The following is a 22,643-nucleotide window of genomic DNA, read 5'->3' as shown; positions in this document are numbered from 1 at the left end:
GTCGGAAGACATTCGCAAGTGTTATTATATCGGAGTATTCAATAAACAAAGTGTTACACCTATTTTCGCTTCGTGCCAGGAAGCCGCTTCATAACTCGAAAGTTTATGCGGACATTTGAGTTAATTCGTTTGGGGTTTGGAGTAGGAGTCTCCTCCGAGGGTGGGGGCTTAGGTTTCATCATCATCATTCATCACCTTTCATCATTTCATTAATCATCAAGAAAAAATAATACGTAAGACATGGCTGTATGGGCATAGTTCCCTTTGCCTTACCCTTCGGGGAAAACCAAAACAAAAAAAAATCTCTATGGTTGTAACCACACTCATCTTGACTAGGCGGGCATTGCACATTTCTCAGCTTTACCAGTCAACAAATCTATATTTAAATCTAGAAATTAGAAAGTTGTTTTAAAGTAAAATATAAGTAAATAAAATCCATAGTAATTTCGTCGTGGTTTGCAGTTTAGTAAAAAGTAACTGATTTGACTAGTTGGAAACTACCCTATTCTATAGATTTATTTTTCGAAGAATCGTTAATACATTTTAATGTTACTGACTAACTATTAGTTTTTTTCTTTATGCCATTTTTGTGTGTAAACGTATATTTGTATAATAACAAAAAGACATACCTACCTATGATCACGCGTATTCCGCAGTGGGGTAGGCAGATACCATGAGATTCCACTCAATATAATCATGAAAATCTACTTTCGTTTCTTTCACTCTTGTCAAAGACTTCATGCATACTTGCCAAAATCCATCACTATTGTTAACCAGTCCATACACAAAAATACAATTTGCCTCAATGTTGTAATGTTACTGTCTATTAATTTGCACTCTCTCGTATCATCATCATCAACAGCCGTACGACGCCCACTGCTGGGCATAGGCCTCCCCCAAGGATCGATGACGATCGGTCCTGCGCTGCCCGCATCCAGCGGCTTCCCGCGACCTTTACCAGATCGTCGGTCCACCTTGTAGCGGGCCTACCCACTGAGCGTCGTCCGACACGTGGTCCTTCCTTCCGCCCTTCCTTACTCTCTCGTATAAGTTGATTTTATTACATGTTCATGTTGTGTTGTGTGTTGTGTACTATTACATGTTCTGATTGTAAGTTATGTGTTATTCCGTGGTTTTGTTTTTTTATCTGTTACTATGGTGTCCCTTTATAACACACGTTTCTTTCTTTATTTCAAAACAAAAAGACGTGATAAAATAAAAACCGTCGGAACCCCGTACATATTTCCCTATCTCTCCTGACAAATGTCCTGAATTCGGCCGGCCGTTACGATATAACCAGTGATGTGCCGTCACCGGGTATTTTCCCACTTCGGGAACGTTCCCGGCAGTAAAAAGGCACAAAACTTGTGTAAATAGAGCTCTATTGCTTTACCTTTAGGCATATAGGATCACAGTATAAGAAGGAACAGCAACCGATATGACGGATTTTAACGCGTTAAGAACCCGGTATTATGTGTTTTAATTAAGAAATAATAATTTTAAAAAGATTAATTGTCGAATTTGTTTTCGAATTCGTGTTTGGATCATAAATGATTATCACGTGCTCAGCGGTGAAGGAAACCATCGTGAGGAAATCCATATTCCCGAAAAATGCATTTTTGGACATATGTGAACTAACCTGGTTTTCCTTTCGCGGGTTGGAAGGTCAGACAGGCAGTCGCTTCTGTAAAAAACCGGACCTGTCAAATCTTCAATTTAGGTAAGCAGACCCTGTGAATGACGGGATAATGCTAGAGAGATGATGAATTTGGAAAAAAAAGCAGCCAGTGTCTTTATTACTGAAGAGTTTTTACAACGGGAACATTCTATTGATTTGATTTGATTCTTTGGGAACATTCTCGGGGACGGCTCATCACAGGATATAACGTTACATTTCACATCTGAAACGCACAATATTTCTCTAACGGTATTATTATCCTTTAGCAATTCAGTTACTGAAATTGTATTACATAGCCTCTTAGGGGAACGACCGGGGAATTATAGTAAACTAGCTTATACCCGCGGTTTTACTCGTGATGTCAAAAGAAAAATGGCGTATTATTACCTAAGTAACGTATGGAGGAGCTCGGTGGCGCAGCGGTAAACGCGCTCGGTCTGCGATAGTTGAAGTAAAGCAACTTTCGCAAAGGCCGGTCATAGGATGGGTGACCACAAAAAAAAAAAGTTTTCATCTCAAGCTCCTCCGTGCTTCGGAAGGCACGTTAAGCCATTGGTCCCGGCTGCATAAGCAGTCGTTAATAACCATCCATCCGCACTGGGCCCGCGTGATGGTTTAAGGCCCGATCTCCCTATCCATCCATAGGGAAGGCCCGTGCCCCAGCAGTGGGGACGTTAATGGGCTGATGATGATGAACGTATGTAAGTATGCTAGACTGAGCCGTGGTAGCCCAGTTGGTAGAACGCTTGCCTCTCACTTTGAGGGTGCAGGTTCGAATCCAGCACAGGCCTTAACCAATAATCGAATTTGTTTCGGAATTCATGTTTGGATCATATGATTACCACGTGCTCAGCGGTGAAGGAAAACATTGCGAGGAAACCCACATTCCCGAGTAAGGCTGCCTGTCCATTTAAGCGGAGCGAGCTTGCGGAGCGGTAAAAGGGATAAATATTAACCAATATGATTAACCAATCTCTGTCCACTGCAGATGAGCGGAGTTTTTATGCAATCCTATTGGTTAATATTTATCCGTTTCACCGCTCCGCAAGCTCGTTCCGCTTCAATGGACAGGCAGCCTTATGCATTTTCGGAGGTATGTGACCAAACCTGTATTGGGCTTGTTTTCCTCTTTTTAGTGTGCAGTCGGGTTGTTGTGTATTTTTATAATTTTTTTCTCATGAATTTTGACTACATAATTGCTTAGGGAAAATAAGTAGTACATACATACATAAACTCACGTCCGTGATCCCTAAACGGGTGGGCAGAGCCACAAGTGATCAAAGACGACTTGCAGCCACTGTTGAAACGAAATTAAAGTTGTTTTTATCCGTTCTCAGTTCAGCATAAAAGGACATTCACAAATGTTCTCAATCAAGGAATTAAGTCAATCACGTCGTATTTATTGATAAAGGAGAATGAATATGACTTGATTAACTATATTCAATATATTCAATTGATTGAATAAAGAAATTCTCGTCACAATCTAATGAATTGTGCTTATAAAACTCATTCGAAAATACAAATGATACATACCTATGCTACTAACGATAATTATATATACTGCACCATCGCACACGATTATATCTCAAAATTGGGGTTGTTCAAATTCAATTCAAATTTAAAATATCTTTATTCAGCAGGTAACATAGTAACACTTTGAATCGACATTTTTTACATAACGAACGTGCCATCAGCCTAATACTACTGTAGCTTCTCACAATCTGTATAGCCGGGGAAAAACAGCTACAAGAAAAACTTCGACACAGGGCCCTAGATGTTCTTTTAAAAATAAACATAAAATATTGTTATACAATTTAGTAACTTGGCAGCCTAATATTCAGAGGTACATCCATCGCAAGATGAACTAAGTACCCACGCCTCACCAAGCTTTCCGTTGTTCTAATGATTACGTTAGTCTAACAGAAACCTCGGTGAGGCGAGGGTACTTAGTTCATCTTGCTATGGGTGTACCTCTGACTATTAGGCTGCCAAGTTACTAAATTGTATAACAATATTTTATTATTACTTTTAAAAGAACATCTAGGACCCTGTGCCGAACTTTTCTTGCAGCTATTTTTCCCCGGCTATACAGATTGTGAGAAGCTGCAGTAGTTCTTCTTATCTTGTGGGTTGTGAGATGTCAGGGTTATGATTCAGCAGCCAAAGGCCCCTGACATGGCTCATGTAACAATTATTCACTTAAATCAGTAAATAGTAACTGGGACCAACGGCTGCAGTTTTAGGCGGATGACACTTTAGTAATGTAAAAAATGACAATTCAAAGTGTTGTTAAAGATATTTTGAATTTGAATTGAATTTGAACTACCCTAATTGGGATATCGTGTGCTTATGCTATGTTACTTTATTTTATTAACTATACAAGCATCCGTTTCCAATGGAAAGAACGAAAGAAAGAAAGAAAGAAAATATTTACTCTGCAAAAATACATAATTACATCTAGTTAAATAGTAATTAACAATAGAATTATAAATAATGCCGAAACGGCTACAGCTCAGTAAATGCCAGCTTAGCTGTAGCTAGATTATGGCGCAGTATATATCATCAGTAGCGTAGGTACCTACAAGAGTACTGTAAACAGATTGGGGTCAGCCAGACCCGTATCACGTCACGATAGCGCCATCAGCTTGAGAGCTCGCCAAACATAACCTGAGTGATGAGGCGCGGTGCAAGCCGCAAGCGACTGAGCTGAAAAGAAATCATTTATACTTTGTCAACCTCCTGCTCTTATCCCACTCTAGGTGAGGCCAACCCTCAACCACTGGACCATGGAAGTCGTTACTTATATCAATGGATTAAACTCATTCAGGCGACTGGACAACAGCAAAATAAAAAAATGTAAACTCGCCCGCAGGCCAGATATTATATATTTATTTAAAATTTGTACACAGAACAGAATTATAAAAACAATTAGACTAACAAACGACAGATAAACGGTTCAGGTTATTAAGTGGCCACCTAACCCTTTAAAATTCGCTCAGGTTACCGTTTACACCAGCACCAAACGAAAGTGCGTGACGCCTTTAAGTGGCATCGTAAATTGTCAGCTACAGCACCGTTATATTGCTATACTGAGCATAATTCACGTCAATACATCACGGTCGATAAATGACTACACTTATATGAAATTGGACGTGTTTAGTGCAGCGGTAACCTACCCAGGGAAAAAACAAACTTATCGATTTCGACAACATTTATTGAATCGATCGATAATTTTATCACGTTGCGCATGTTACCTGTAGGTGGGGTACCCCGATACCGACCCCGACGGCGTGGTCGACGATTTCCCTCATTCAGCGCTTATCGCTATCGAACTAATATTTAAAAATAATAATAATAGTAATATTAATAATAATAGTATTAATATAATAATAATATAACATAAATAGAATAATAATAATATTTTGTCTATTTTTTTTTATAGTAATATTTTTCCTCTCAGACGACGCCCTGAGCCGAGGTTCGCGCCCAACTGGGCACCCTCAGGCCTGTTGTCTTAAACGCTGTTTCGAGTGAGAGCCTTGAGCGCTCCCCATTTGTCCGGCTAAGTAGTTAATGCCATCTGCGGCAAATCTACAATAAGTCACGTCAAAAAAAAACGTAGGTGGGGTTTTCTGAACGGATCGGTGCGTGTGTGTGGTGTAACGCCACGGACTAGGGCTCACCTGACGTCTTGCCCGCGTGCCCTGATACCCAAACGCGGGCGGAGTTTATAACTCTCTCTCTCTCTAATTTAAGAGCTGCGCTCTTGTCGGTGGAGTAACCGCCATTCCTCACTTCTTCCCGCCAAAACCTTCACCTCCCGATACGACACGACCTGCACCTTCTCTTTTATTTGTTTCATAAATGTTATCCTAGGTCTACCCCTTCCTCTCTTCCTTTCAATTTTTCTTCTATAATGTTTGTTGTAAATGAAAAAAAAATGAAATAAATAAATGAATGAGTTTATAAACGCCGCCGAAAATCACACTTACAATACAAGAAATAAAAATAAAACTGCTATTCACGTTCAAAATTCTAGATTAAGTAAATTAAATTCATCTTTTTTGGGGTTATATATTATACGTTTTTACAATAAAATACCAGATAACATTTTAAATTTGTCAGAAAATAAATTTAAAGCTCATGTGAAGTTTACTTTATGTAAAAAAGCTTATTATAAGATTAATGACTATCTAAATGATAAAAATGTCTGGTATTGAAAGTGTTCCTCTAGTTATTAAATAACTTGAAATGTATACCCTCTGTGAGCTACGGTGGTAGCTGATGAATATGAAGTGGACTGTATAACTAAATGAAATGAAGGAATAACAGATACTTAGCTTTGAGAATTATTTAATATATTTTCACCAGTCACCAAAAAGCAAACGACAAGAAGAAAAACAAAATCAACATACAAAACGTCAAAAAAGAATAAATATAAAAAACATAATAATATAAAATGATTACAAAACCTACGAAGAGTTCGCAACATCCCTCATTGATTTAAAAGATGTGTTGCTGTTGCACTTTATTGACATTTCTTCTCCTCAGCCATAACACCTTGTGAAATGACGTAAATTCACAAATGATACATTGACCTTCAACAAGTTTATCCATGATAATTACGTTGAATAAATGATTCTGATTCTGATTCTGAATGCTGTCCGGGTGCCAGAATACTGGGCTGATAATATCTGATTCCCATCGAAGCGAAGACAGAGAGAGAGTGCAGCGGTTAAGTTCATTAACTTTAAATAACATTAAATATATATTATATTATATTGAGTATATATTGATACTGGCTGTCAGTGACATCCTAACGAAAAGTTTAAGGGATGATTCAGACCATGATTCTGAAATGATATCAAGTGATATTAACCCCGAATCATGGTCTGAATCATCCCCCTGAGTATTCGTTACGATGTCGCTATATATGTTCGTATATGTACACCCTGTATATATTCGTATAGAGTATATTTATTATATATTATTAACATTAGTTTACTTTTAGGTATTTATTTCTTGATGTACCATCCAGCATCCAAGTTTGGTAGTGACACGGACGTATCATGAACGCAGCCTCCGTGAACGCGTCCATAGTCGCCCGCGGTTTCGAGCTGTCACTCTGACTTACCTCTTTCTCGTGTTTGTGTAGACGCTCGATCTATATATTTGTAATTTGATAATTGTGATTGAAGTAAATAATAATACAGAGCATGTAACAAGATATAATCTTTTATTAATTACATGACAGGTAGGTGTTTGTTTCCTGGTAGTGGTTGCCTGGAAGAAATTGCTCTAGACCAATAAAGCCGCCCAAATTGTACTGTATTCGTGTTATATCTGATTGTTGAAATTTTGTTCTGTGCAATAAAGTATATTTGATTTGGGAAACTCACATAGTGAACGAGTGCCCTCTGCACCGGTTTCCAGGTGGCATAGCCGAGCTACATTGTGTGACGGATGCGGCAGAGAGTATTAGGGGAGCTTCAGCTGGATATATGATCCACGCAGGATATTATATTTTTGTCTGCCATACGCAATAATAATTTGGGAAACTAATCGCGATTAATTTCAATGTATGAAGACAATAGCTTTTAATGGCAAAGTCGAAGCTTCGGAACCCTCAGAACTCGTACGTGAACGCTATTTTTTTCTTTCCAACCAAGTAGTGCAAAAGAAAAAATAAGCCACCTTTACAACATTGGTTTGAAGCGGTCTGAAACCATTTGTAACATAAGTTTTTCCAGTCTTTTTCAATTCGCCAGTCCGTCTTAAGAGAAACGTTCCACACAATTTTTTCCCGAGAACTTTTTTTCTTCGTCCCTAGCTTAGTAGACGTTTTAATTAATTAAATAAGAAACTTGGCGAAGGGAACTGACATTTGTTATTGATGTTATATCTAAATCTCTAAATTATGTTATTTATCTGCGTTTTTCATTTTCTTATCTCATGTGGGTTGTGAGAATATGACTTCTTCATCTGATCGTATTGCGTGGGTTAAGAGGTAGATTACCAACCTCAGCAACCCTGGGGGTCAGGGTTATTATTGAGCCGCCAAAGGCCCTCTACATGGCTCATGTAACGACTACATATTTACATCACTAAGTAAGTAGTAACCGGGACCAACGGCTTAACGTGCCTTCCGAAGCACGGATCATCTAACTTTCGGACAATCAGATGATCAGCCTGCAATGTCCTAACCAAAAGGATCACAAAGTGATTTTTGTGATATGTCGCCACCGGGATTCGAACCCGAAACGTCCGGATCGTGAGCCTAATGCTCAAACCATTGGACCATGGAAGCCGTCAAAATCAAATCAAATCAAACATACTTTATTGCACAGAGCTAAAATTTCAACAATCAGACATAACACATAAATACAGTACAATTTGAGCGGCCTAATTGCTCTAGAGAAATTTCTTCCAGGCAACCACAAAAAGGAAACAAACATTTACAAACAACTTGGATGCGGGATGGTGCAACAAAAAAAATACAAAAATGGGGTTGAAAGTTTATAATTATGTAACTTTGTCATTTATAAAGTTAGAATATCAAAATTTCGCGGACGGACAATAAGTTATAAATATAACTTACTTAAGTACTTACCTCATAAAGAAAATAAGAAAAAAATATGCCGTAACTCTCCTTTAAATTGCTATGCCCAATCCGAATCCATATGTGTTATTCACCTTATATAACCAACCTCCTACCATGTGAAACGCAATAAATGATATGATTACGAAATCCGAACACAAGGCACTAACGACAACAAACGACGATAAAATCGAAATTTCATTTCATTCAAACACCGATTTGGTACAGCTTTATCGACTTTGACGGATACTTTTATCTTCCTTTGAGGCCCGACAATGCCCCGAAGGCAATTTCTCACCACCTCAAGGTGCGCCAGTCAATATTGAGCAGATAAAAACAATGATGAATAGCCAACAGAACAACCACATTTTTCTACCAATCTTCCGTTTAAGGCGGTCTTACACCGGTGCACCACACTCCATAGAAAAATGAAATTCTTACCGTGTAATGCGCACGGCCTCCGTGGTCCAGTGGTTGAGCGTTGGGCTCACGATCCGGAGGTCCCGGGTTCGAATCCCGGTGGGGACATATCACTAAAATCACTTTGTGATCCTTAGTTTGGTTAGGACATTACAGGCTAATCACCTGATTGTCCAAAAAGTAAGATGATCCGTGCTTCGGAAGGAACGTTGAGCCGTTGGACCCGATTACTACTTACTGATGTAAGTAAGTCGTTACATGAGCCATGTCAGGGGCCTTTGACGGCTCAATAATAACCCTGACACGAGGGTTGATGACCTCACAACCCACACGATAGAAGAAGAGTGCGTCCGTACTGTCCGCGGCCATTTAAATACATAATTATATTTATTTGTTTATCAAAAAACTTAAACATGTATACATTATTGACGGACCCCGCACTAAGGAAACCCTGTATCGCGGAGATCCTTAACATTTGTTATTAGCAAACACTTTTAATACACCGGCGAGCAAGCCTTTCATAGTAGTAAAATTATAACATATTATCGTACAATTTAGAACAACAACAAAAAAAATATACGGTAAAAAATATAAAGTTACATTTTATAGGACACATTTAACGAAAACAAGTACCAACCTCATCAACCGAAGAGAAGATAGAAAGTAGTAATGAAATGAGTGTTTTGTTATATACACGAAGGGGTAGGCAGAAGTGTACATCCACTCCAGCCAGCTATGTTTAAATCATAGAGCCGAGCCTATTGCCATTAACCGGGCACAAATCCTGGGAACTACGTGATATGAACTGTCTAGGATCCAAATATCGTCCTCCTGCTCTTATCCTGTGTAGGCGCGCACATTTGATCACTATAGTATATCTTGTGCAAATGACTTTTTTCAGATTTATCCCAAAACATCCAAACTCCAAACATGAATAATAACATACATACATAAACAGCCTTTATACGTCCCACTGCTGGGCACAGGCCTTCCCTTAATCAACCGGAGGGGGCTATGGAGCATACTCCACCACGCTGCTCCAATGCAGGTTGGTGGAGGTGTTTTTACGGCTAATAGCCGAGACCTACGGCTTAACAAATTAATAATATAATATTGAATGTATTAAGAATTTCTTAGTGTAACACCACCCTAACCTAAAGAAAGAAAAATATGATTCTTTTGATGACAATTCATCATTGTTTTTATCTCTCAGTCTATTGCTCGCCCGCAGTCGCTAGCTCGTATTGATCCTCTCACTCTAACATGATGACTTTTATAACGTAAACGACAAGGTACTGTGGTGTATGTGGAGACGTAGAGAGGAGGAAGCATTATAGGATTACGAAAGCGGTTTCTAAGGCGAAGGTTTCTGTTGCCGAGGCTTTTCTTGCAGCTTCTTTTCCCCGGCTATTCAAATTGAACAGATAATAATAATAATAATAATTTTTATTGCCAAAAAAGTAGTTACAATTTTTTCCTTATAGATATCTATCTAGATAGATAGATAAAATACTTTATTGAGCATAATGGACACAAAATACAGAGTCAGGGACAACATATACAGAAAAGCACAACAGGTGGCTTTATTGCTCATGCAGCAATTTCTCCCAGGTAACCTTTGGGTACAGGAAAATTTTGTACAAATATAACAATAGCGGGTTAGTACATTCTAACAAAATAAATAATTAAAAGAACTACCTATTTACTACTACATTCAACTATTTATATACACACACACTCTCACAGACACTATTTTTTTACAGACACTCTGTAAAAAAGATTTTATTATAATATTAGTGATTATCTATAAGATCTGAATCATGAGGTTAGCTGTCTGGTAACTGTAACTGTAATTAGGCAGCCAAATTACCAAATATAACAATTTTTTTATATTTAAAAAAAAAGAACGTCTAGGGCCCTCTGCCGAAGTTTTTCTTGCAGCTTCTTTTCCCCGGCTATATAGGTTGTGAGAAGCTGCAGTAGTTTTAGGCGGATGAGACGTTCGTTATGTAAAAATGACGATTCAACGTATAACTAGGTAACATACCTACTGAATAAGGCCGCCAGATTGTACTGTATCTATCATCCATTTATGTAAATTTGTTTAGTATGTTATGTGCATAAAAGTATATTTGATTTGATTTGATTTAATTTAAATACGATATTTTTGAATTTCGAATTGAATTTGGTCTGGTTGGCAAAGAAAGACATAGAAGGATGTACATTGATCAAAATAGAGATGTCCTTAGACTTTTTTTTAGTACCGTCTAAACTGGCGAAACGATTGATGAATGAGGAGGAAGCATGATATGTGTGTCCGGATCGAAACAAATAGATATCCAAAGTCTCTGCCTATCCCGGTGGGAAATAGGCATAAAGTTATGTATGTATATATGGGTGTCCAAACGCCTCAAATTCATCGCGCAGTTAACTAAATTACCTTAAAAAATATTAATGCAACCCAAAATACATTTTTACGAAATAATTTTCGTAAAGAAACATGTACATTAGCGGCATCTGTTTAAAATTCTATCAGCGCATGTACTTAGAAACCGATTGAGATTCAAATCTCCCGTGTGTACCGACCTTAATCGCAAATCGATGGTGGTGACAGAGAAAGATATATTTACGACAAGGAAAAAAAAACGATGGACTTAGTTAGGGTTTCCAACAGGCTTATCATTTCCTGGACGCTTGGGTCCATGGAAATAGAAATAAATTATTATTATTATTAGCCTGTATGTACCACTGCTGGGCAAAGGCCTCCCCCATGTCTTTCCAAGTATCCCGGTTCTGTGCGAGCTCTATCCAGTCTTTTCGATAACCGTCGAGATCATCGCGCCATCGTTTCCGGGGTCTACCAAGTCTACGGTGTCCGTCCTGTGGTACCTAGTGCGTGATGATCTTTGCCCAAAAATAATAATTATGAAATGTTAATTATTTTGTAAGATGATTCCGTGCTTCGGAAGGCACGATAAGTCCTTGGTTCCGGTTACTAGCCACCTCGAACAATCCACACTACAGCAGCGTGGTGGAGTATGCTCCATGCCAACTGGGGTACCACGGCTCATTACCTATCAAAATAAAAATAAAACAAAAAGGTGTTATCAGACATATTACAAAACAGAAATAAAGCACACGGGTGAAGAAGGGTACATAATAAGTCTTATAAAAGACTAGAGGTTCCCAATCTAGGCGGAGCCTGTATCTTGAAAAACAAGTTACAAATAACAACGACCGTGGTTACAAGTAAGTTTTGCGCAAAATTAGCCAGGTTTAAGTAATAATAAACTTCATCTCTCTTCGTTCATCTTGCGATGGATATACCTCTGCCTACCCCAATTGGGATATAGTCGTGGGCTTATCTTATATAAGACATCCCCACACTATTCAACTAGGTACTTCGCACATCTCTAGTGGAAACATGGCCTTGAACTATCTTATTCTACGTAGTAGGATAACGCTACGCTTCTTCGTAACACTTACTACGCCGTAGTATCGCTACGATCATCATGTGTTCGACAACATTTTGCTACAACTAAGGTGTATAAGTGTTTTCAAAGAAAAATAAAAATGCAAATTATTTATTAATTTACAAAGTTAACGCTACTAACTATAAAAAGTTTTGGCAGCGAGGGTGTGCTGCCGCCAAAGGATGTTTTCGGGGTACCGAACTGAGCATAGTACCCCGCTAGCCACGAGTTAGTAGTGTGAACAGTGTTGTGTTGGAAGTTGTACACTTCTCATCAAAAAATCGAAACACTTCCGTTTTCATTGTTTCTGTCCGAATTTAACACAAAAAAGAATTCATACGATGAAAAAAAATACATAAATGTATAGCTGGCAGTTTGGCCATTACAGTAATAAGCGAAAATTCTAAATTCAAAATTAGAATTTCATTTGTTTATCTTATAAACGAAATGAATCACTGTTTTGAGACAAATGTGTGTTTAGGGTTGGAGTACATTTAGCGTTTAAAAACTAAAAATTGGCGCCTATCCTTAAACTTTTTGTTTTTTATTTCAATACTGTGACTTTGGGACGTCTGAAAAAAGGTTTTTTTTCTAAAACGTATGGATACTTCGCCCACAGAAGCCGCCCAAGTTGTGGCATTGCTGGATTCTGGCCTTAGTCAGCGTGTTGTGGCTGCAAGACTGCATCTAAGCCTGTCATCTGTTCATAGAGTCTATAAACGTTATCGGGAGACTGGTTTGTTCACGTGCCGTTCAGGATCTGGCAGGAATCGGGTCACTTCTGAGCGAGATGATCGATTTATTGTAACAACTTCTTTAAGAAATCGACGCCTTAACGCTTTTCAACTGCAGCAGCGGCTTCGTGTTGTACGAAGGGTGGCTGTAAGTGACTCTACAATTAGAAGAAGGTTGAAGGATCGTGGACTGGTACCGCATAAGCCAGCAAATGGGCCGAAATTAACTGCAGACCATCGAAGAGCGCGCCTTAACTTTGCACGTGAGCACCTAAATTGGTCATACCTACAGTGGAGCAAAGTTCTCTTTTCTGATGAGTGTAAAATTATGCTGTATGGTAACGACGGAAGGAACAAGGTCTACAGAAGAGACGGAGAACGCTATGCACAATGCTGCATTGAAGAAAAGGTCAGCTATGGTGGCGGTTCGTGGACGGTTTGGGGAGAAATCAGCGCCGACGGTAAGACAGAGCTTGCTTTCGTGTCTGGGCCACGTCTGCCTGCACTAAACTGTCATCGATACGTCGAAGAGTGTCTCGAGCCTCATGTGATGCCCTATGCACATTTTATTGGCAACGGCTTCATATTCATGCACGACAATGCTAGGGCTCACACCGCGGGCGTCGTACGAGATTATCTTAACGAAGTCGATATCTCTATTATGGAATGGCCAGCAAGAAGCCCGGACATGAATCCCATTGAACATCTGTGGGATGAATTAAAGAGACGAATTCGAGCAAGAGATCCTGCCCCAGAAACACTTAGCCAGCTGCAAGATGCAATCCAAGAGGAATGGGACAATATACCACAGCATGTGATCGTGACTCTCATCCGATCGATGAAGAACCGTATGGAAGCAGTAATTAGAGCTCGGGGAGGGAATACAAGTTATCAAATAAACGTTTTTTAGCTTTTTTTTTTCATTTACGTGTGTTGTTTTATCCATTTCCTTTATACTCCATACGGAATAAAAATGACTCATTTAACAAAATACGAAACCTATGAAAAATTCATTTAAATTTAGAACATTAACATTAAGATTTGATAAGCTCATATTACTCACTATTAAACGACATTTAACATTTATTCCTAAATGTACACATTTTTCTGATAATCCTGACAAAACGTAAACTTGCAAGGTGTTTCGATTTTTTTGATGAGAAGTGTATATATGCGTCTTGCTGTGTAAACTTCGATACCGCGTTTCACGACCGCTTGAAGAATGCATTATTGAATGTGGCGCCATCTGTTGCATGTGAGTGGAACTAGGTGGCCAACTAGTTGGGTCCGCTACAAAGTCATAACTAAACTAACGCCTATTTCCCACCGGGGTAAACAGAGACTGTAATTCCATTTTCTTTGATCCTGAAGCTTCTCTTGCTTCAGTAGTAGTAAAAATGTTGCCGACATTGGGTTTTTTTTATGTGACTTACCTATTGTAAACTTGCTTAGTATGCCAATACTTGGCTGGACAAGTAGATAAGCATGGACACGGCACTAGATGTTATATCCGGGATCTTCCCGAATTAATTTTTTTTTTTTTTTAATTACACATGTCGTGGCTCAGTGAGATGTGGGTACTTTGTTGATATTACGATGTATTACTTCTGGGTACCCTAATTGGGATATAGTTATGAGCTTATGTTTTACTGTCTTCTGACAACCCTACTTCCGCCACAGAGTTGAGATGTCGAAAGGAAAACGCCTTTTGGCTAACAATTTAAAATGATTTAACTCCTTTAATGTAAATTAGACCTTTTGTAAAGGAATTCATGAATAAGTGCTGCGTCCTATTTTTGGACTTCTGTACCCAAAGTAGGTATGTAAACGAGGTGGTTTTCAGGAACCGAAATTGCCAGCGATGTCAAGATAAAGTGAAATACATAATAAATGAGATACAGATTTTTTTTATTATACAGGGTGTTAGTGACATCGTAACGAAAACTTTGAGGGATGAATCAAACCATGATTCTGAGATGATATCAAGGGGAATTTTCCGTCGCAAAAGTATGGAACTGAAAATAATTTAAAAAACACAAAAAAATTCTTGAATTTTCCATGCTTATCTACTAGTAGTAGCCATACCTACCTACCTACCTACCTACTACTGTATGGCTACCTTTATGTACTTGTTTGGGGTGTAAGTGACATCGTAACGAATACTGAGAAGGATGATTCAGTTGATTATTTTGAGTTAATATCAAGTGGAATTTTGCATCGCAAAAGTATAGAATTGAATATAAATTAAGAAACTAAAAAAAACATTAATTTTGTGACGGAAAATTTCACTTGATATTAACTCAGAATCATGGTCTGAATCATTCCCGGTGGTATTCGTTACGATGTCGCTAACACCCTGTATAGGTAGAAATAGAAGCCAATCTAAGATGATCAAAAATCAATCCCATTTTAGTTTTCGACTTATTTTCGAATTTTATTTATGAATTAAGTAAAAAAGAAAACTATCGTTTTGATGTTTTGTAAAAAGTCTCTCATATGACTAGGTTGTCAAGTAGTCTGTTGGTTAGTCTGATTTATCTCGTTAATTACACGAAGCTCTTTGTATTTTATAAGAACTAATCCAACTAGATTTTTATTTTCTTTGTTTAACTAACCAAATAGATCTTGTCGTCGATATTTTTTGTAATAGACTCCATTAAAACCTAAATCCTACACTGGTAAATTAACTCGGTCACTGGTTCCCCGTTGGATTTACTTCAGCTCCCTAAACTTGAAAGTTTCAATGATTTTCGCCGGATTTGCGGGCGAAGTAATAATTTTCGAAAACTAAAAATTGTTAGAACCAAAGTTCTACGCTCAGATTTTCTGATAATTGGATTTGGAAGTTCTGATTTCAAATGTTCGAAATGTTTGTTAGAAAGTAGTTTATACAATTTTGTTTTAAAAATAAATGAATAAGTTGATGCAAAAATCCGTAGAAACAAAATATTAATTTTAGAAAGGTAGGCACCGAATTTCGCAAAATTAATTTAAAGTTTGATACAACTCTGCCTACCCGTTCAGGGATACAGGCGTGGGTGATGTTATGCTATGTAATAGGGGGCAAGCCATTAACCGTGCACAAATCCTGGATACGACGTGATATCAATTATAGAATACAATCAGCTGGCAAGGAGTGGGTTAGGTAATATACTTACTATACATCTCTGCCTGTCCCTCTAGGATACATACGTGAAGCTATATTATAATATAATAATAAATATAATATTATAATATATAAGTAGGTATATATTTTATGTTAGGTTAGGTATATATTATATTTGTAAGTATGTTATATATTTATTCGCATGTATTTTTATTGTTAAAATTGTACTTTATTGGTAATAAGTTACTTGACCGGACAAATGGGGAGCGCCGAAGACTCTCACGTACAAGTTTAAGACAACAGGCCTGAGGGTGCCCAGTCGGGCGCGAACCTCAGCTCAGGGCGTCGTCTGAGAGGATAAATATTTGAAAGAATTAATTGACCCATTGACCCATTGGGGTCGATAGCGATAAGCGCTGATTGAGGGAATCCGTTAGGCCGGTAATAATAATATAATATTCAAGAGGCAATGGCTTAGAGCTATTACCAAGACACTACAAGTTTTGGGCGTCAATTAGGCTGTCGGTTTCTTGGAACGACCGGAGACCGAAGGAAATTTCGGAACATGATTCCTGGGTCGTGTTCGACATATCCGAAACTTGCTCAAATCAGAGTAACGACCTATTAGAGTCCGGTTAACGACTGTGTTGCCATATTTTCTAAAATACATCTTTTTTACAGATAAGTCCACCTTTTGTGACAATTTTTTGTCATTATTTATGTTTTAACGTGTACAATGGCCCCGATTCCTGCAGACACCGCCGAATTTTATTTTAAGTTATATCCGTCGAAAAGGAAAGGGACAGATGATTGTCAACAAGATTAGTGAGTAATCGTTACGTGAGTCAGGGGCCTTTGGCGGCTCAATAATAACCTTGGCACCATGGTTAATGAGGCTGGTATTCCACCTCACAACCCAAACGATAGAAGAAGAGATTACTTATCGTTTCTGTAATAAATCACAAACACCTACAAACACATAAATTTTATAATTATGACGACTAATGGTTAATAATTTCACCACAACAAATAATACGCTGGGCTCAGTGACTGATCTTTTGCCATTTGATTGTACCTCTGACTACCCCAATTGGGATGTAGTCGTGAAGCTTATGTTATGTTTATGTTACAACAAAGCATTATTAAATTTCTCTTATTTATTTCGAAATTAAACAATGACAATAGAATGAGGTCATGTGATTAATTGATCAGCCAACAATTTCGGTTGTCGATCAAGATTGAGTTTCGCATTGATCAATCACATAACTGATCAACAAAATTTGTTTTCGATAAAATTAACTGCTATCAGCGGAGTCAATTATTGTGTTTGTAATTGTTTTAATGATGGTTTTATTTTTTGTTTATTTTACTGTGAATAGCAATCCAGATATTTGGTTTGGAGCAGCGTGGTGGAGTATGCTCCATACCCTCTCCGGTTGATTGAGGGGAGGCCTGTGCCCAGCAGTGGGACGTATATAGGCAGTTTATGTATTTGGTTTGGGATGTTACATGCCTGGATACCTTGTCGCCGTCATATCTAGACGGTACTTCGTCTCACCCCGCGGCAGCGGCTGAAGCTGAGTCTTTAAAGAGGAGGAAGTACTCGGGTCTAGCGGGTTCTTATTTTTTGTACCATTTGCGGTTGGGACGATGGGTCCTTGGGGTCTAACAAAACTATTTGTTAAGGTTCTTTCTTTTTCTTATCGTGTCGATGGCAAACTAAATAGTATCGGCCCAAAACTTGGCAATAAGTATGGCGCTATCTGCAGCGCTCATCAGATCCTCCTACGTGCAGGTGTTCGGGCACGCAGGACACGACGTAAGATGTTCCATTGTTTAAGGTTCTTTCAATGCGTCTTATCATATTCTAATCGTGTGGGTTGTGAGGTGGAATACCAGCCTCATTAACCCTGGTGCCAGGGTTATTATTGAGCCGCCAAAGGCCCCTGACATGGCTTCACGTAACGATTACTCACTTACATCAGTAAATAGTTACCGGGACCAACGACTTAACGTGCCTTCCGAAGCACGGATCATCTTACTTTCAGACAATCAGGTGATCAGCCTGTAATGTCCTAACCAAACTAGGGATCACAAAGTGATTTTTGTGATATTTCCCCACTGGGATTTGAACCCGAGACCTCCGGATCGTGAGCTCAACGCTCAACCACTGAACCACGGCAGCCGTTACGATAAGTAATTATGAGGTCTTAACTACTTTGCAAGAAACTGATTGGACTATTGCAGCTTATAGTACAGTCATGAGCAATATAATGTACCCACTTTAGGACTCTGTCGCACTAACATATTTGACATTTAGTGAGACTTACAGTTCAATTTGTCAAAAAAGTTAATGTGACATGGTACCAAAGTGTATACATATTAATGCTCGTGACCGTAGATCTATAGCAAGTTGAACTAAGTACTGACACTTCACCGAGCTTTTTGTTAGGCCAACGTGATAGGTGGTGAGCCGCATCGCCGTCTTTAGGTGCTTGCTTTGTTGTAGGTGTGCAGAAATTATGTAATCACGCTTGACTCACACTGCGAATTCGCAGGTTCAAATCCAGGACCGTTTAATTAAACGATTTGGGCCCGGGATTGGGATTTGAACCCCAGATCCTAGAAGAGTCAACACCCTGGGCCGTCCATACAAGAATCCCGTGTGCTGCTTACGAGCGAGATAAACAACGCGCGCTCGCTCCCTCTCTTCCTAACCCTTTCACGGACAGAGACCATAGGTCATTGATGGTTCATGACACCTTGGAATCGGAACGTCATTAAACGTTCTGTCCTTGAAAGTTTTTTTTTTTTTTTTTGACGTGACTTATTGTAGATTTGCCGCAGATCGCATTAACTACTTGGCCGGACAAATGGGGAGCGCTGAAGGCTCTCACCCGGTACAACGTTTAAGACAACAGGCCTGAGGGTGCCCAGTTGGGCGCGAACCTCGGCTCAGGGCGTCGTCTGAGTGGAAAAATATTTGAAAGAATTAATCAACCCTAGTGGGTCGATAGCGATAAGCGCTGAATGAGGGAAATCGTCGACCACGCCGGCGGGGTCGGTATCGGGGTCCTGAAGTGTTTGGTGTCGCGAGCTGATTGGCTGCCTCTATGGCTAGAGTAATCGGGTCGTCGGGATCGTATATTACGTCCTTCGGGCGCCGATACTTTTCAGTACCGTCCCTAAGCGGAATGTACTCGGAAGCCGCAACTACCAGGGGATTTGGGTGGTGCGGAGCAGAATCGAAAAAACGTTTGGAAGCTAATTTGAGCCTTTGGGCAATGGTTGGCAGACCTAGGTCAATGTGCAGATTTTCATTGCGAAGGAACCACGGAGCTCCCGTGGCTTTCCGCATGAAACGATTTTGTATTACCTGTAGACGGTGAATTTGAGAGGGACTCGCGTGAGCGAAAACTACCCCTGCATAGGTCATGATCGGACGGATGCAAGTCGTGTAGATTTTCACCTTATTCCTAAGGGACAATTTACTTCGCTTGTTAAGGAGACAATGAAGACGGCCCATTACAAACGCGGCGCGATCGTTCACACGTTTGATATGGGCCTTGAAAGTAAGACGTCTATCTAAGACTACGCCGAGATATTTGACTTGCTCCTCCCAAGGGATCGGCTTGCCAAACATCGTGATGACTTTAAGTTGACGGCGTGACCGTGGCGTGTTATAATAGCCCTTTGAAAAGTACACCGCTGCACTTTTCTCCGGGTTTACCTCGATCCTCCATTTGCGAAACCACTTGCCCAAGGCATTGGCCGCGCGTTGGAGGATTCCGGTCATCATAACTCGACCACGGCACGAAGAATAGATGGCTGTATCATCCGCAAATAAAGCTAATTCGGTATTAAGAGATTTGGGAATGTCACTAGTATATAATGAAAATAGTAAAGGGGAGAGGACGGAGCCTTGTGGGACTCCGGCATGTATCGGGTGCGGTGACGAGAGCGTCCCCTCCACGCGGTAGCGAAAGGTTCGATTTGAGAGGAAGTCTCGTATGATGTGCACGAGACGGTCTGGCACTCCCAGTGAATAAAGCTTGTAGATCAAGCCGTTGTGCCAGACTTTGTCGAACGCTTTCGCCACATCGAAAAAGAGCGCTCCCGTAGCGACAGGTTTTTTTAAGTTTAATGTCCTTGAAAGTGTTAACAAGACAAACGTGCCTACTATCGGGGGTGAGGTAACAAGCTCGCTCCAAGCTCTTATTGGTGCGGACCTTTTTTTTTTTTTTTTTGACGTGACTTATTGTAGATTTGCCGCAGATGGCATTAACTACTTGGCCGGACAAATGGGGAGCGCTGAAGGCTCTCACCCGGTACAACGTTTAAGACAACAGGCCTGAGGGTGCCCAGTTGGGCGCGAACCTCGGCTCAGGGCGTCGTCTGAGAGGAAAAATATTTGAAAGAATTAATCGACCCCAGTGGGTCGATAGCGATAAGCGCTGAATGAGGGAAATCGTCGACCACGCCGGCGGGGTCGGTATCGGGGTATTGGTGCGGAGCGGGGAGTGTCTTTTCTATAAAATCTAGAAGATAAGTCACATAACATAAATAGCCTATATACGTTCCACTGTTGGGCACCCGCCTCAATACAATACAATACAATACACTTTATTGCACCAAAATAAAAAGAAATAATTACAAAAAGTCTCTTAACTAAGTACATGGCAAATGGCGGCCTTATCGCTTAAAGCGATTTCTTCCAGACAACCATAACCGCCTCCTTTCAATCAACCGGAGAGCGTATGGAACATATGGGGTTTGTTTGATAAGGACATTGCAGACTTGAATCACCAGATTCTCCGACAAAATTAAGACGATTCCGTGCTTCAGAGGACACGTTAAGTTGGTCCCAGCTATTAACCGTGAACACCTAAACCTACCCGCAGTAGAGCAGCGTGTTGGAGATAATATGTTATAAAATATTGGACATCGGCTTAAAACCATTTTTGTCACAAGGAAAGTTTCAGCGAAAGATTTTCCTACTCAAAAGGTCACTTTACTTTATTTCTGCTCAAAAAAGTCGCTTGATTTTATCCCTAAGATAAGAAGGAAGACCAATTATATAGGTGAGCAGTTTTTCCTTGATAGATTTCTTAAAATGTTCGAGTGAAGTTGCTTTCATTACAAGAGTAGTTCAGTCATTGAATCTGACGGGAAAAGTAGCAAAGTTAGGTATAGCATTCGCTTAAAAGGTTCCGTAGGTAACTAAAATATTATTCTTACCATTTACGAGCAATATATATACTAGCCTTTGCCCGCGTGTTATATTCGGGGTAACACGTATCCTCTTTTGCTAATATACCAATTTTTAGCATCCTACCTTAAAACGTAACGTTAACGTAACGAAACACAGCATTTTGTTAGCTTTCTGTTAGAATAATATATACAAGGTGATGCATTGTTCACGTTCAAATTGAAAAAATAGATAGAGGCTCATTGGCTACCAGAAACACCCCCATGTATGTTCAGCGATTATTTAAGGTTTAAGAGATATGGATGCAGAATGCTAACGTTATACTAACAGATTCTCTGGCCTACGTGGTCCAGTAGTAGAGCGCTAGGCTCGCGATCCTGAGGTTCCAGGTTCGAAACCCGATGAAGCATATCATAAAAATCACTTCGTGTTGACAATCGGTCTCACTCGCACTTTCGGGCTTTGGGCTTTGGTTGTTTTAGGTAATTATTATTAGTTGAGGGTGGACTGCGTTTCCCTCGCCCCTGCGGTCGAATATAGCGTTTTAAATGTATACGGCTGTTTCCTTTGTCTCTCATCGGCTCCCCCCCCCCCCCTCGCGGTCCTCACCCACACCTTGACTACGGAACCCTAAAAATCGGACATCTCTGCAACTTTCAATGGGGCCATTATGTAAGTGACAATGGGAGTTGAGACGTTAGAGCTAAACTTTTTGCAGCAGAGCCAAATATTCAATTGGAATAGAAATTGAATTGAAACCTCCCTATTTTATTCAAAGAGGGACAATTCTAACGATTGCTTTTCTACAAGTTTCTATGCCTTTGGGTTGGTAATGAGACTTTTATTAGAAGAGTTTTGTAAAGTGCTGGCATTTGCATCGGATATAGCTCGATGGATATACCTAACTACCTACGTCTATTATTATGTACGTGAGTCTATACTCCGCCTGAATCTACACCATAGAATAAAGAATAATACCCAACAGCGGCTGAGCTAGGTTTTAATCCTATTGCTAAATATGCCGAATTTAAATGACCGATTGTTCAGAATACCAGATTTAAGTGACCGATTCTGCAAAATACCGAATTAAAACGATAGATTGTTCAAAATACCGAATATAAAACACAATATTGACATTGATAATAATAATTTTACTCTTCGAGATTTTAGTCTTCGGGATATTTATTTCAAACTTTCGGTCAAACAAACATTCGATGACAAAGAGAAAATTTAAATAAAAACAATCCACACACGCGCACGCACGGCACGTTTCAAGTTAAAATCAAAAATCATTTAAACATTCGGTGTTTTCAAACTTTCGGTCAAATAAACATTCAATCTTTTCAAATATTAGGTCAAACAAAGATTCGATGTTTTCAAACTTTCTAGATATTATAATAATACGCACTTATCCGATTTTAACAC

At 39.5% G+C, this 22,643-nt stretch overlaps 1 protein-coding gene across 17 annotated transcripts in view; it reads left to right on the top strand.

Moving 5' to 3' along the window:
- Positions 1-22,643, top strand: part of LOC126376613 (KH domain-containing, RNA-binding, signal transduction-associated protein 2-like) — a 415,821-nt gene that overhangs the window by 271,957 nt on the left and 121,221 nt on the right. The window lies entirely within an intron of this gene.

The sequence above is a fragment of the Pectinophora gossypiella genome, chromosome 21 (assembly GCF_024362695.1).
Source record: "Pectinophora gossypiella chromosome 21, ilPecGoss1.1, whole genome shotgun sequence".
NCBI lineage: Eukaryota > Metazoa > Arthropoda > Insecta > Lepidoptera > Gelechiidae > Pectinophora > Pectinophora gossypiella.
Note: the sequence above shows the minus strand (reverse complement) of the source record. Positions and strands in the feature narration are given on the sequence as shown.